Raw genomic sequence first — 15,018 nt, 5'->3', positions numbered from 1 at the left:
ATCGATTCAGTGATTGAAATACAAAGAGGAGACGCGTTGGACCGTACAGGTGCTTTAGTGTTTGGGTGTGCCAACATGTTATATATCTCCTTGGTGAGCATTTCTCTGTATTTGTGTGTGTGTGTGTGTGTGTGTGTGTGTGTGTGTGTGTGTGCGCATGTGCGCGTGTATATATGTATGTGTATATGTGTGCGTATGGATTGTATGATTTGTTTTTGAGCCATCTGTAGTAAAGTGGGAATGGCATTTAATCTAGCACCTCTGAGACAGGGCTGAGGGAAAAAAAATCACTCCTAATCCAATATGTCCTGTTCAGGAAAGGTGTGCTTTAAATGTGTGTCTTTGTGTGCGTTCATGTGCGTGTGTGCATTGCATGCATTTCCTGTTCTTTTACGTTTCATTTTTTTATTGATTGATTGATTGATTTCTATGTGATCTTAACAAAACATGTGGTACTTTCCAAAAGAAAATACAAAGGGAAGAAAAACAACATTAAATAAAAATAAACTAGAGAAATATGGGTTCAACTATAGTTTTTAAAATACAAACCTATCTTTTGTGTGTACTCAAGGTTTTTTTGCCAAGTACCTTAATGGCCCAGTCCATATTTTTGATGTTCATATCTGAGTATATCCATTCAGTATTTGGGCGTTCCTTTGTATATTTGTATGCAACAGGTACTGTATGCATGCTTTGTCTCTGCAACAATGCGTGCCTTAACTGTTAGCATGCGATAGCACTCCTGACATTTTCAGATACGTGTATGACACTCATTGCGTGTATGTGTCTACCCATGTGTATATCAGTGCATATTCTATTTGTTTGGTCCTGTTTATTCAGCATTGCACTGTCATGCTTGTACCCTTATGTGCGTCTATGCATTTGTGCAGTTTGTTGTTATTATTTTACAGAGCTGTAGGGCAAATTGTATGTTATGATACTGTATATTGATTTGAGTTTGATGTAAGCTCCAGTTGTTATGAAACTGAGCATGCAAGATCAGTTACAGTTTAGCAATGGTAGCCTTGCATTACTAAATTACGCTTTCAATACTTGCTTTACAATTGCTGATTTTACAGAAATTGTGCCACAATATTATGTCTGTTTGTGTCATTTTTTTAAAGACATTGCTGCCGAGTTTTTTTTACAGTATGTTAACCTAATAAGGCAGTAGCAAAAAAAAAAAAAAAAAAAAATACTCACAAGAAGATGTGACTGTGGCAGAACAGAATTCGATAAGCTTTGGAAATGTACCTAATCCAACCTTACCTACTGTAAATGACCAAGTTTAAACTCTCTTTTGTTTAAGCAGACACAAAGTGCACTTGCTACTGGATCTTGTTCTACCTTTGGCTCATGTTAACTGCTTTCTGTCATTTATATGGATAATCTAGTTTCCCAATTGGTTATGTTGTATTACTTCTTGATTTTCACTTGGACAGTTTGTTGGTATGTATCTCACCACAATGTCAGGAAGTCAAATGAAGATTGGCAATTTCCAATTTGAAGTGCACTCAGTCTGTGTGTGTGTGTGTGTGTGTGTGTGTGTGTGTGTGTTTTCCTGACTTAATGACGTCTGTTGCCGATATTGTTCATTACCTCAGAACAGCCCAGCAAATCTCCTTTCTTGGTAAAGCTGATAGATTTCTGGAAAGTTAAATTTGCTTTCATCTTGATGAATTTAGCCCCGAACAACTTTACTGACAAATAAAGGTGGATGAGAGGAGAATGTTAGCCAAGCTAATGTCCATTATGAACAACACCCCTAACCCTCCAACACGAGACTGTAGAGGCCCTGAGCAGCTCCTTCAGTAGTTGACTGTTACAGCAACTGTGCAGGATGGACTGCAATCATCACCCAGTAGCAGTCAGACTCTTATAATCCACATATAAGATAAAAACCTGCTAAAGAAATGCACGTGTATATTTTATAATTTCCACTACACGTTGATTTCTGCATTTTTTTAGCATTTTTTCTACCTTTTGAATTTTTTTTTTTAGTCTTTTCTAATATTTCTATAATTCACATCATCTTTCTGACCCTTATGCTGCTTTAAAAAATGAAAAAGTGAATATCTTTCTAAATGTGTTTATGCCATTGAGACTTAAAAATTAAGTCAAAATAATAGAACGTCCCTCCATCCTCGTCCGCTTATCCATTTCAGAGTCTTGGGGGCTGGAGCCTATCCCAGCTACCATATGGATTAATATACAGAATACGCAGGTTGATATTTACAACCCCAATACCAAATATTCCAGCCAATGTTCGATAAAAACACATAAATAAAATGTAAATATAAATGAAAAATGTATTTGTGTTTCAGTATCTGTTCTGAAGACTATTTCAGTCCAATATCTTAGTGCTCCATGAGCACCAGCCTATGACGCAATTTTTATTCTTTATCTCCATTAAGCAAACAATGCACAGTTGTATCCGTGCAGGTACCATATGGATGTTCTCACTTTAAGCACATGCAAAAGCACATTCTACCCAGCTAACACATGTGTGCCCGGTTTATAGCTCTGGGCTTATTGACCAAGTCTGTTTGATAAAGGTCAGAACTGTCCGCGTTTTGACAGGTGGTGTGGGGGTGTCAGTTACCTATAACACACAACATTTCTGTGTGTTAGTGTGTATTTGTTTCTGCAGAAGGCGATACTGATAAGGTTGTGAAGAGGTCAGGCAGATGTAAATATGGCATGAATATAGATGTGCTCTGGGTCCGGTTACCTTTTGAGAGTTTCACAGCTGCAGGTGCACCGTGTGCCAGGAAATGGGGTCAGCCTCTTCTCATGCAAAATGATATTTGCTAAACATAACCATTTGGGTTTTTTAACATTCTGTGAAAAAAGAAAAATTTTATGCATGTCATTCGTCTGTTGAGTCACAGTCGCGCATGGACCTGATCGTTGCTGGACTGTATCGTGCAGAACATGTAGCTTAGTTAATTTAAAAAGTATTTGTCATGCAACCTTTTTTTTATTATTTCCTGGTGCCTCTTTGTCAGTTTTAGCAATAATAGCTTAGCTGTCACTTAGCATTCAATGAGAAGTGGCTGCTTCACACAGCACACATATTGTGGGACTCTGCCGCCACCAACTTGAGTGACAAGATGTACTCCTGAGTGCTTTCTCACTTTATTTAGCTCACACCTCCCCTTTCCGCTTTCTCTCCCTTTCTCACACCCTTATATGCTGCGCTTGGGTCTGTTTTGCTTACCTACGCTTCACACATAATTTGTGCTTTTTTTCTTATGGTGCAAAACATTTTGTCATTTCTTCCTATTACGCATAAAAGCAGCGAGGGCAGTGCGCAGCGGATGGAGGGATAGCTGGAGGAACATCTTACTAGTGAATGTAGAATTAATATAGCTATTTTTATAATAGTTGATGTCATCACAATCCAAGGGTTCAGAGCTCCTGATGAGCACGCCATCACTGTGTAGTTCACACCACCTCTCCCTTCTCATTTTCGCCACTCTCACCTGTCCATCTCTTGTCTTGTTAGTGATGTCTGGAGCCTAAGGGCTGGCTCTAAATTTTCTATTAGATTTTAAAAAGCCAGACTTCTTTTCTTTCTCGTTATCCAACTGACTCGTAGCCTGCTACCGTCTGATAGCATATTTGCCGTGTATGAAAATGTCAGCGTCAACATGAGCTGGTGCAGATGCTCGGTGCTGGTCAGACACATGTCACCGCTCTTTTATGTGGCGATGCTGTTGTGAACGGGAGAGCCTCTTCCTGAGATCATCAAAGGGATGAGCATAGCTGTGTTCAGCTGAGTGTTTCTGCCATGGCTGCTTGTCTTTGCCAGAAAATTTTGGTGTAAACATTGTGTTATGTACGCTCAATTAGGAATCAAATTAGGGAATGGTAAACAGTGAAGGGACCTTTGTTTTTCAGTTGTTTTATCACTCTACTCCACTTGTATGTTCATAATTGCTAATCCCTCTTGCCAGGCCTCTACACTCATTAGCGTGCCCCCTCAACCCCACCCTAAGATTACAGGCTGGGTATTTGAGAATAGATGAGTGTTGAAAGCTGACTTTTAGCCTTGCTAGAACAGTTTTTTTAACATTTGAACCAGTCGGGAGCTAATGTGCGTTTGAGATCAACGGTCTCCACTAGATAGTGACACTAGATAGATAGCAGAACTCTGATAGTGGTAATGTAAAAAAAAAATGTTTTCTGCTTGCTTGTATAATTTTAAGGCAAATACAAAAACATGCACAATAAAAACCCAATACTTGTCTTGCAGTATCAGTGCAACAGTTTTTGCGGTGATGCATGGCTTAATCAGTGATTATCCACACCTTACAAGATGTCTTTGTACTTTATCCCTAGAAATTTAATTAAACTCTTAATAAACTCTTTATAAACTCTGGTGTCACACTCCATTTTATTTGACACTCACCATAGAGACAAATCATACATTTGTCTTTTGCGAATGCGAATCATAAATCCGGAGTGGGTTTTTATTTGTTGTATTTGTTTAACAGAACAAGTCAGTGTTGTTTTGTAAAATTTGTATGTGTTAAAAAAAAAGACTACTTTCTATCAGCAAGCTATAAACATTTAGCTTTAAGAAACGTATTGAGGCTTCATCCACAATCATCGATTACACATATTTTTCAACAGAAAACGGAGCCATTTTTCTTTCATTGAATAAAGTTAATGAGACAAAGGTTCTCTGTGTTACCAAATGAGGCTAACTGATTAAAAATCCAACTGTTGCTGAAAATATGTCACCTTTTCTTTCCTTTTTTTTTTTTTTTTTTTTTTTTGTACTTGAATTGCTATTTTGGAGATTCGTATTTGTTCGTGTAAATTACATCCAATTTTTCAATTTTTTAAATCCAATTTTAAATCCAATTTTTCTGCAATCAAAAATTGCATACAATTTTTGATCAGACTGTCTCTGCATCTTATTATTCCCCAGCGTTTGTTTGTAGTGTTTAGTCTGTAATATAAGGTTTAAAGGCTGTAAATGGAATATGTCGAGCAAAGAAACAGCAATTTAGGAAAAGGAGCAAGAGTAGGCATCTTTGGCTAACTATTATAGATTAATTGATCTAGATCTGCTTAAAAGAGACAAGTGCTGAGAGGAAGCTAAAGGTTTCACTACTTTGAGTTTGATACTGTTTTTCTTGGAAACAACAATTAATCACAAAGTAATCATAACTGCTTCTGATGATTATTCTGATAAACTGATTAATCAGTTAAAGCACTTGATCCACATTTACCTATTCATGCCAGTTTTTTGAAATATATGTATTTATTTTTTTATTTTAAGACAAACACTAGTATATCTATCATATACACTCAGACCTTGATGATAGATCTGGAGAAGTTTTGGGCATTCAGTATTTTTTTAAATGGATACTAAAATAAAAAAACATAAATAAACACCCAGTTTTTGAGTTAATGGCTCCCTTCTCTGATTTTCAGCTACTGAAACAAGTAACATATCAACTAAATCAGATTTGAATTTCAATTAAAACTAAACTGAAATGGAAAAAAATCCACTGAGAAAACTAACTAAAGCTGAAAATATGAACCAATATATAAATAAATTAACAAAGCAAATTAATAAACCAGCAATCAATGTTCCCTCTAATTTTTCATGTGTCTGAGCGAACACACAAACTCCCTGAGCGGTCCCTTGGACCACTGTGAGCGACATCAGACGTGTGCACTGTGGTCACGCCAGCATCTAATCCATCCAAGTTACATGGTTTATTAAAATAATCAAATTACAGCATTTACATTTATGTTAGACTACTTTTAAACTGCTTTAGCCCACTTACAATGAAAATTTAAAAGATCTTGTTCATGACCTGTGTAGTATGTTAACACTATTGGAAGTAAAAATAACTTTAACTCCAATTTTGAAAACACAACTTTCTTTCTTTCTTTCTTTCTTTCTTTCTTTTTTCATAAAGCTCTGACTTGTATTATGAGTCTGTGGTCTGTGAGAGAGTCCTGTAACTCTGTCTGCCAAATACAGTATATAATGACCAATGCTGGGCAATTAATTATATAGTTACTACTTCAAAAAAGTAACTCAGTTTGGCAAACAACAAAGTTTTTTGCAGCTATTTATTTTTTTTAATGCAGCCAAGGCGTTTTTAAATAAACATTTCAAACTATTTACAGAACAATCAGCTGTTCTGCATCAAATCTGATGCCACACAAATTATTTGTGCCACTCCAAAAAATAATTTCTGTCCACTGTGAGATAAAGGAGAACAACAGCCTGATACCTGCAGGCCTGACAGCAGGAGATGTATCACTCCTGTAACACCTGTAACATTCAGCAGCCGCCTCATTGTTCTGACACACACAACAAAACTATTGACTACACTACACACTACACAAGATTTGCGCTAAACGTCTCAAATCTCTCGCATCTCAGAACACCGCCGTGGCTCCTAAAATTTCCCCCCGTTTCTTAACAACTAGATGCCACGTTGCCATACCATTTTTTGATTGGGCGACACGGTACTTTTTTCGACCAATAGGAAAGGGTGGGGGGTTTTTTGGTTTTGTTTTTGCTCACAGGCGGAGAGTGCTTTCGAGCGTTTTCCTTATAAAACGCTGTTTTTACCGTTTCTTCCCGCAGTAAATATAAACAACGATAGTATTCAGGAAGAAAACCAAACATTGCAGATATTTTTATCATAACTCTGGTTTTACGTGGCCTATCAACACAATTTAAAAACTGGTATAAAGTCCACACTTTTCCCGTCAATTGTTCGTCTATCCTGCTCACATCTCCAATGGTTGTACACGTTGTCATTAACGTGGCTTCACTCCACATCAGCCACGCTGCTTTGCTAGCTAAAACACCGGTGTCGGCACATAAGGACGCTGTCATAACCTGTCAATGACGTTGATTGGCTGCGTATATACGAATGTGAATCGCATTATTGGCTAGACTATGGGATAAGGTGGCATCGTTCTAATCCCATACAGGAGCAGCCAGTCACTTACTGACTAACACTGCAAAACAGAATTGTTAAAGTTTTAATTTTAATTTCAATTCAGGTTAGATTTTTTTTGTGCGCAACGCAGATTTTCTGTGCGCAGAGACCGTGCCAGCAGTGCGCAATTGCGCACGTGCGCAGCTTAGAGGGAACATTGCCAACAATGAAAAAAAAAACAATGAAAAAGTCACTAAATGAAAAATTAGTCACTCACAAACATCACAATAAAATAAATGTAAGTTACTAGTGGTGGTGGATTCAGTTTGTTACGTGAGTAATTTCAGATGAATCGTATCCTGCAGCCAGTCAAATGCTGAGCATACAGAATGCCTCTAGCTAATGTGAAATCCCTTATCCGTTTTCACCCCTCATCAAGAAACTCTCGATCCTTGCACCTCCTTGTGTGTTGTCTTTTTGTTTTTGTTCTTTCTCTATTAGTTCACAGCGGGCAATGAGCCTGGCCAGTCCCCTGTTAGGTTCTGATTACAGTGTAGATTGTAGTGCAAGCACATGTTACTGCCTGCTGAGTGGTGATATGAGGGCCGGTTTCTCTACTACCTTGCCAACCAGAAATAGACTGGCACAATGGAGTTTCCTGGAATTCCAGCGCCTCTGCGGCTTCTCTGTATCTTTCTTCTGCTCCTCTCTGACCACTTGTCCGCCTGAAATATAAGCCTGGAGCCCTGGCACAGAGTTGCATCTTCCTGGAAATAAAACTGACCTAAGCCAATGTGTCATGACATGATACAGAGAAGCCAATTGCCAGTGCGCCACTCGAGTCTATATGGAGCTAAAGCATCGTTTGGCTCCCTCGATCTGTATCGGGCTCGTATTATGCACACGCATACGCAAGCACGGCTGCACGTGCACATGAGGACACACAATTCATGCATGTGCTTTCAGTAAGCCAGATTTCCCAGTCAGCTGGTCTGTCATTGGCCGGCTGTTCAAAGGAAAAGTGTGGGCCAAAAAAATACTGGCTGTAAGGTTACTATGGTAACAGCCTGCCCAAGGGCGTGGGCTGTCTGCTAAATTGTTTGCTGGTTTGTTAAGGCTCGCACATGCACAGATACGTGCGCACACAAATTAATTTGGAGCAGAATGTGTTATCCTTTATTCATTGTCTGGGAGACACATGTTCTGTTCATTAGCATTAGCAGTGAAACTGTTGAATTTCATATCTGTATGTGAGGCAAACTGAATATTTTGGAGAAATCACACACAGGCCTATTTCTCTCCCTCCTTTTTTTTTAACTGGACACTGTCTCATCCTCTACTTATTTCACTGCTGCACTGCCATCTATTGAAACCAGTCAGACATGGCTTTCCTTCTCCGGACATGTTCACATTCAGGAGTGTGACAGGACTCAATTACTATAATTTTCTAAATATCAGGACCTCAGTGTCTACAACTAAAGTAGGATGCAAATTTCTTTTACTCTTCATGGTTTTTTTTTTCATTCCTTACAGAGATTTTGCCTCACACAGCAATATATAGCTCAGCGTTGAACCACAGCCCTAATTGGAAGACATCTTGCTTTCTCAAGGGGGTTTAGCTATTGTTCACTGAAGTTTCTGCAACATCAGGCATTGCCGTATTAGCTAGCTGAAAGAGTAGGTATGTCCAGATGAGCAGTGGCTGGGACTACGGCAGCAGAAAGTTCAGGATTGCTGTATGTGGGCAACGTTCATGGGCGTGTGAGTTTGTGTGTATGTGGGTGGTTGTCGGTTTAGCTGCCTGCTTTACCTTGGATGACAGGCTCTGACAGGGCCAGAATGGACAGATGATTAATGTTCAGAGGGAGTGTTCTTTGGGCGGAACTTTTCAGCACCACTGGTCTTAACAAAAGCAGACGAGGTATGCTTTAAGCACTGCACCCTTTTTTGACCATCCCTTTTATTCCTGAAAAACCTCTCTCTCCCTCTTATCCCTCCTACATTCTCTCTCCTTCTTTGAGATTAAAAGGCGATGACAGGGCATAGTGGAAACTCATACTGACCAGACTTGCCAAATGATGTCACCACTGTGAACGCCGAATGCCTTTAAAACAAGGGAAGGAATGGGATCACTTGTGAGAAGATGCATAAATTGTAGTTGCAGATCTTTGATGGCCAGTGTTGACCTGTGATGAGGAAAAAAAAAAAGCTCAATTATTCTTAAATCAGTTTCTATAAATTAATAAATCATAGCCCTGAGAGGACTTTAACCCTGACTTTTAATATCCTGCGGGCATTTTCGGATGATTTTGACAAGGCTTTGTTTCAGCCCATGTGTCGGTCTCAAATAATTGTATTGTGTTTTTCAATGACCTTGTGAAGAAATGGAACACCTGGGTTGGAAAAGCAGCTCATTACGTGGATTGTGGCTGGAAAATGAACAATGACAGAAGAGCAAGGCTGAATACCAATACACTGCACCGCTGATTGCCTTTTTGTTTTAAGGTGTTGGCTGTCCTGACACGTTTTGTGTCCCCTCTGTCAAACGAACCTGTTCATTTCACCACTCAATTGATATATTTTTTTTTTAGATATCGCATAAACATAAATACACAGGCACGCACTTGGCGCAACCACATCCTCTGCTTGTTTTAGTAGGAGAGTGTTGTTTTTCTCAGAGTCTCAGCAATAAAATCATAAAATAGGGGTCAACTGGAGTCTTGACCCAGACATACGTCTGTCTGCATGAGTGTCTGTGAGTGAGTAGGCGTATGCATGAATCCAAAGCCTCTAAAGACTGATCTGTCCCATGTGATGGATGAGGGTTGGGGTTAAGGGTGTACTGGGGGGCTAAGAGTGGTTCTTCAGGGTCGCTGGCAGGTCACACCCCCTCTTTGCATCAAAACCTCACACAGACACAGTCGGAATTCCTTTTTTTAAAGAGCTATATTGATTACATCAGGCCAAAAACTTTGATGAAACCAAACGTCTTTGATGTCGCTTACCTCAGTGCTGCCGGTCAATATTGGATTGCTGGATTTTCATTACATGAAATGGAAATTCCTTGAGAAATGATCAGACTTATTACATAACCTTCTCCATATCAACTACTCCATGTTTGATTGCATTTCCCACAATTATCTGTCAAGCAATTTACAGCGGTTTAAAACCTCGTGTGTGCCTTGGAGCCATTCCCATATAAAAGTCAGGGAAAGGATTTAGTACAGTATACTGTAACTTTGATTGGGTTTTTGCATAGGAGACCTGTTTCCAATCTTGTCTTGGTCATAATCCTTTGGCTTTCTTCAATTCCTGACTCGCGCATTTCCATTTTATCTTGCCGACACCTGGTGATGCTTCCCTGACAAGCTAATGTAATATTTATCGCTCTACCTCCATTAATCCCACGTCTCCAATTACCTCCGATTCTTATGGGTTATAGACATTTTGCAACTTCACATCCTAAACACATGCAGCTAATGCGAGACATTCCCAGTGTGCTCCCACGTTTGATGTATTGCCTGCAGTTCGCACTGTATTATGCGCTCACCGAGCATATTGCTTAGCCTAACCCCTGAGCAGCTCTGCACATCAACCATTCTTAAAGCTTGCTCTCAGAGATTGCCTCATATTGCTAATCTTCTCCTGTTTGTCCTGCCTAATCGATACACCAATGTTGTGTAGAAACATTTTCTCCAAATTAACTGTTTGGTGTATAATGGTGGTCTGCATGCTTCTTAACACCGGAGAGATTTAGGTTGTCGTCGTTATCAGTAATCTTGAACCAGGTGGGAAAATGACATTGAGGAGATCATCATCTCATCTCTGCTGCTCAGGCTCTGCTATGACATGAAGTCATCCCAGTTAGACTGTCATGAGTAGTGAGCAGTGATCCACAGCTGCCATACCTCCATCAACTAACTGCAGAGTGAGATAGAGAGAGAGGGAGGGAAAGAAAGACAGCCAGCCTTCGAATAGATTCAGAGCTGTCAATCAAGACGAGAAAGGAACAACGGGAGGAAAGGTACAAGAGGGGGGGGAAGCAATTCCAGGGAGACAGACAAAGAGAAGTCAGGAAAGAGAAGTGAGCAGGAGAATTGAACAATGCAAAGAGAGTCCTGAAGGGACCATTTCAGAGGAATGAATGTTTTGTTTCTGCATACAACCATTTCAAATGTGGGTTATTCCCCCACTGGGGAGACTAATTGCTTGTTGATATAATATTACAGCCTTCATGTCCCTGAAAACCAACACATCTGATGAGTTATGGCTCTGCGTGCTACATGTTTTCTTTTTTCTTCTCGTCCTTCTTCTTCTTCCTCCTCTCCTTCTTCACCTTGTTCCATCCCCCCTTCTGCGGCACAGGAACTCCTGACCTCCTGCAATCTAAATATTCACAAATCAGGAAGAAAGATTTTGGGCTCAGTTCCAATATCAATAAAGCATAACGATACATTCTAGGGGCTGCCTGCCCTCCGAATGAGACATTTGCGGTTTTGTGAGTTATTCACATAATAGTTCAAATCACTTTATCATTCTGACTTTCTCTCTTTGCCCATATCTGGCTATTCCTCCTCATGGTTTTGTGAGGCAGACTAGTAGGGAGTTAATTGATGAGTTTAATGGTAACATTCATGCACATACGATGTGTCAATTACAGGGAGAAGACAGAGGAAAAACAGCAAGTACGCCCAAGGCACAGGTTTTCAGGCACCAGAGCAAAAAAAACCCCAAAAAACATTATGGTGCAAAGAAATGAGGCAGTTTACCTGAAGAGATCCTATGGATCGAAATGTTACATTTGCATAATTGTTTTTTTTATGCTTTTGTGTTTTGCTTGTGCTTTCTTTTTTTATCTGTTGTAAGGATTAAGTTATTGCTCAGAGCAAGTAGTGTGCAAACCTTTCCTCAATTAAGGACGAAAACCAGAGCGGGGGTTCTAATCTAGACAGATATTAATCTTATGTTGTGTCTAAAGTGTTTGCTTGCGTCTTTGCAGGGCTGCTTTGTTTCTGCCAGGTTGTCACTTATCTCACCTCCTGTAATGCTGATTGTAGCGTCTTCGGTTTTCCCAAGGAGAGGTATTAAATTATCTCAGGTTCTGTCAAACATGTTTTAGTCCAGTGGAGGAAAATACGGGTGCGCCATCTCATTTAATCGGGTCAGCAGTAGTCATAGTAGGTGATATCACTGATGCCAGTATGGCAGCGTTTTCGTAGGATTATGGAGTGTGTGCATTTACATGAGTTGTGTACAGGAATCTAAGAGTGTGTGTGTGTGTGTATTCTTTTGCTCATAGGTTTGCTTAGAGACTCATTTGTAGCACCGCTATCTCAGACTGCTGAATCAGCACGGGCTCTCCTGCTTTTCTCCTCACTTTTTCCCATTTATGAGTGTCTAGCCCAGCTACTGTCTGTCTGTAAACACACAACCCGAGGGCAGAATCCAATGCACATATTCTGCTCACACCCCATTAAACACACGCTGAACAACCTATTGTGATCCCCTTTCAGAAGAGCCGAGCAATGCATTTGAAGCTTTTCGCTTGCTTTTGTGAGACGCCATCTGCATGCGTGCGGTGCTCTGCTCCCCCGATGTTTGAATTTTATGTTGCAAAGATGATGAGACATAAGATCTCTTCCCTTCTCCTGCTAAAAATGAATTTTTGATCTGTGTTTTATCGTCTTGTAATCTCTGATATTGTTGGTGGTTATTGCTTTATAAAATGGGTCTGCAGCTGGTATGTGCTCCCACATATGGCCAGGGAGAGCTTTATAGGGTCTCTATGTTCTTGTATTAGAAGAAGCTTGATCTCATCACACATGGAGTCAGTGTTACAAGTCAAGAGAGTTTGCAAACTATCAGTCCCACACTAAAAAAGAGCCCCCCCACATACCCATAGGAACATTATTGCCTATATGCAGTAACACTTTCACAACCCTTGCACATCTGCTGTATCAAGACAGGTCTTAAACATCCACAACATAGCAATAGCAATATGTTCTTCTTCTGTTTGGACTTGGTGCAGTTTGATCATGTATGTTTGATAAATATTGGTGCTCTGACTGTGTGTGGAAATTGCTGTGTGACTAGACATAAGGTCAGTCAGTTAGCCCACAGTGTGTCCGTCAGCCCAGCCAAAGGACATGTAAGAACCGCGGCTCGCTGGGAATCATCTTCACTTGTGTGCGTGTGTGTGTGTATATAAATCATCTCTCTTTTTAACCTGATTTGTTTCTCATTCTGTCTTTATCACTATCCATTCCCAACAGCTTATAAGAGGGGCTGGCCAAATCGTAGTCTATAAGTGTCAGAAAATAAGATCTATAAAATCTCCAGCATTTTTAAATTTTTAATTGTGTCTCAAAGACCTGTTTAATTAAGAGTGGAGGTTTCCCTTTCATGCAGTGCTATATTTTCTACTGTTTGACCTGGCAGTGAGGGAGAATGGGCCCAACAAGCTCTCTGTTTGGCAAAGTGTTCATATTAGAATTGAAGGCTCTTAGTCAGATTAAACCAAACCATTTTGTTGATGGACTGATTTAAGCAGTCTCTATTAATATTTGAAATACTTAGCCAAACCATTGGCCCGTCATTTTGATAAACTCTGTCATTGTTTTTCTTGATAAGCATCTTAGTGCTGGGTAGGTAGGTGTTTCACTTTGTGAGCAAAATGAATAAAATGCCTGTTTTTATCTGTCTATCGTTCAGGCAAATAGACACAGCCTTGCCCCATTAAATGTATAACTTATTCCCCTTTTGGCATGCAGCAGTGCCAGAGCGTCCTCCCTCATCAGTAAGCCTGCTAAGACAGAGGACATTGATCATAGTTATTTTACTCAGTAAGTCCCTCCACATCACGCAGAAACTCTTTGTATTCTTTTGGGATATTGGGGTGAGTGGATTAGGTTATTGCCTGCACTTAAGCACAATGCTATCAGCTACAATAATCTTCATAGTCCACCGTGGCCTTTAGAATTTGGGACTTTAACACGTCACACCAACATCCACAAACTAGTGCTGGCAGGACTGTTTTAGAAATCCTCGTTCTTCTTATCATTAAAGCCAGTCTGAGATTGTAGTCATGCTGCAGAATAACTTTTAAATGATCAGAGCCTGATCGCTCTGGTATCAAGCGATGAATAAAACATTTAAAGTGCCCGAAACTTTTGCACACTACTGTGCACAAGGAAAACGTAAATGAGTAAAAATTCAATACTGCGCTTAAATATGAACACCCATCAGCTGATTAGTCTGCATACAGTAAGGGGTCAAATTTACTAAGCAAAGCAAATGAAAACACAATGCAAAAATGTGCCAGTGGGTGTGGAGGCTTCTGCTAACAATGCCCTAATTTAGAAACAAAGACGCAGCCGGCTCATTTTAATATTGAACAAAAGCGTCTACCAACAGAAGAACAAACCAGCAGGTCAAAAGCAAACAGACCCAAAGAGGGAGCGAGTAATGCACTAACCAAAGTAATATGAGCTATGCACAGGTTTCAGGCATGGTCCTCTGTCTGGATATACTATAGTATTTCAGATCTATAGGTGGCATCGAATGTGGATCCAAATGTTTTTGATTTGAGGGCAAACTCTGTTTCCATTAGAAATTCCTGGGGACTTTGTGCTGTCTTGTAGGCTGAGGCAGCCGTTCACTGGATAAATCTGACAGCTCAGGTGGAGTGTGGGATTTATCTGGAGGAGGGATTACAAACTGTTATACTACCTGAAATCGCTGTGTCACACCTGTAGAATTTGCAGAAGAACACAAATCATTATTTACCGCAAGCTCTTCACCAAGCCTTTGTGTGCCTACAGATCTTAAGATTCAGACGTTAAAACACTTTCGGGCTTTTGTGCACTCTGCTGTTTTTCAGAAACCTGAAACCCATCGGTCACTGTTAAAAGAAAAAAATTAAATAAATACCTTGGGTGGCAGTAATCCAAGACACATCTATTTAGGTGTTGGGGTTTTCCCTCTCTCTACCACACTGAGTTCAGAGAGTTCAGTTAAGTTAAGTTGTGTTTAATCAATATGCCTGTATTATAGATATGCAGGGCTCGCCTGTAAACATTCAGGGCGAGGACTCAGT

General features: G+C 40.0%; 1 protein-coding gene across 2 annotated transcripts in view; it reads left to right on the top strand.

Moving 5' to 3' along the window:
• Positions 1 to 15,018, top strand: part of ephb1 (EPH receptor B1) — a 154,848-nt gene that overhangs the window by 79,647 nt on the left and 60,183 nt on the right. The gene's annotated exons all lie outside the window — the stretch shown is intronic.

This window comes from Oreochromis niloticus, linkage group LG18 (assembly GCF_001858045.2).
Source record: "Oreochromis niloticus isolate F11D_XX linkage group LG18, O_niloticus_UMD_NMBU, whole genome shotgun sequence".
In the NCBI taxonomy this organism is placed as follows: domain Eukaryota; kingdom Metazoa; phylum Chordata; class Actinopteri; order Cichliformes; family Cichlidae; genus Oreochromis; species Oreochromis niloticus.
This window is presented reverse-complemented; position numbering and strand designations above follow the sequence as displayed.